The sequence below is a fragment of the Aptenodytes forsteri genome, unplaced genomic scaffold (genome assembly GCF_000699145.1).
Source record: "Aptenodytes forsteri isolate BGI_AS27 unplaced genomic scaffold, ASM69914v1 Scaffold132, whole genome shotgun sequence".
NCBI classification, from domain to species: Eukaryota; Metazoa; Chordata; class Aves; order Sphenisciformes; family Spheniscidae; genus Aptenodytes; species Aptenodytes forsteri.
Window position 1 is genome coordinate 4,761,308 of NW_008795520.1, and position 944 is coordinate 4,762,251.

The 944-nt window shown below is 54.1% G+C and overlaps 1 protein-coding gene across 1 annotated transcript in view; it reads right to left on the reverse strand.

Annotated features, from left to right (window-relative positions):
- Positions 1-944, reverse strand: part of RBM34 (RNA binding motif protein 34) — a 10,179-nt gene that overhangs the window by 7,749 nt on the left and 1,486 nt on the right. The gene's annotated exons all lie outside the window — the stretch shown is intronic.

Consider the following 944-nt stretch of genomic DNA (forward strand, 5'->3'; position numbering starts at 1 on the left):
CGCTCGCTCTTCCGCCGCTCGCCGAAAACCAGCCCCGCGCCCCGCCCCGCCCCGGCCTGGGGGGCCGGGCCCCGGCCTCGCCACGGCCGGAGTCGCGGGGTGCAAGGTTTTCCCAGCCACGGCGTTACCGGGCAGCGCGTGTGCCCGTTTTGCTTGGTTTTCTGTGGGCGTGGTAGCAATGTGGAAACATAAATCATCAGCTTCGGCTGTTGCACTCGTTTTGGAGGGGGGGAAACATCGCGCACGAGGCTGTTTCATTTGCTTTCCAAGACCCTCAGCTCCGATCCCGCTGTGCTCAGCTCCGTCAGGGAAGGGAGACGGAAATTACGCTGTGATTACTTCTGTCTGTCTTCTCAAGCTGTTTCTACTTAAAATCACTTAAGCGGTTCAGAGTGCCGCAAGCGGTTAAAAAACAACGTTGCTGCTGTCTACAGAAAGAACTTTCTTTGCCCCACGTTGCCGTGGAAGTGCTTCTTACAGCATCCTTTCTTTTTTGTTGGAGTATGTATCTTCACGATTGCTATCCAGCCCACATCCAGGATGAAGTTTAAAAAACCCAACCAAACAAAAAACCAACCACACAAACCCCCCCAAGCCCCCAGACAAAGCCTACGCAAGACATTCTTCTTGTCCTTGATCGCAGATTAAATGGAAACCGTCAAGAAGCGTGGTCTGTGCCAGGCCACCTCACGCTCAGGCAGCGCTGCTGCTCAAAGACTGAACTAGTGTCTACGGAAAAGGGCTTGCTCAAACCATTTCATTAAGGTGGGTGACCTCGTGCTAAGCTCACAGGCAGAAAGCATCCTTCTGGTGCTCTTGCAGCCCCTTTTAAAGTAGCTCACCTTGACGCAAACCCAGAAAAGGATTTGAAAATGCAAAGGGGGGGTGGTGGGTGGGTGGGTGTGTGTGTGTGTGGGGGTGTGGGTGTGTGTAAAGAGCCCTCA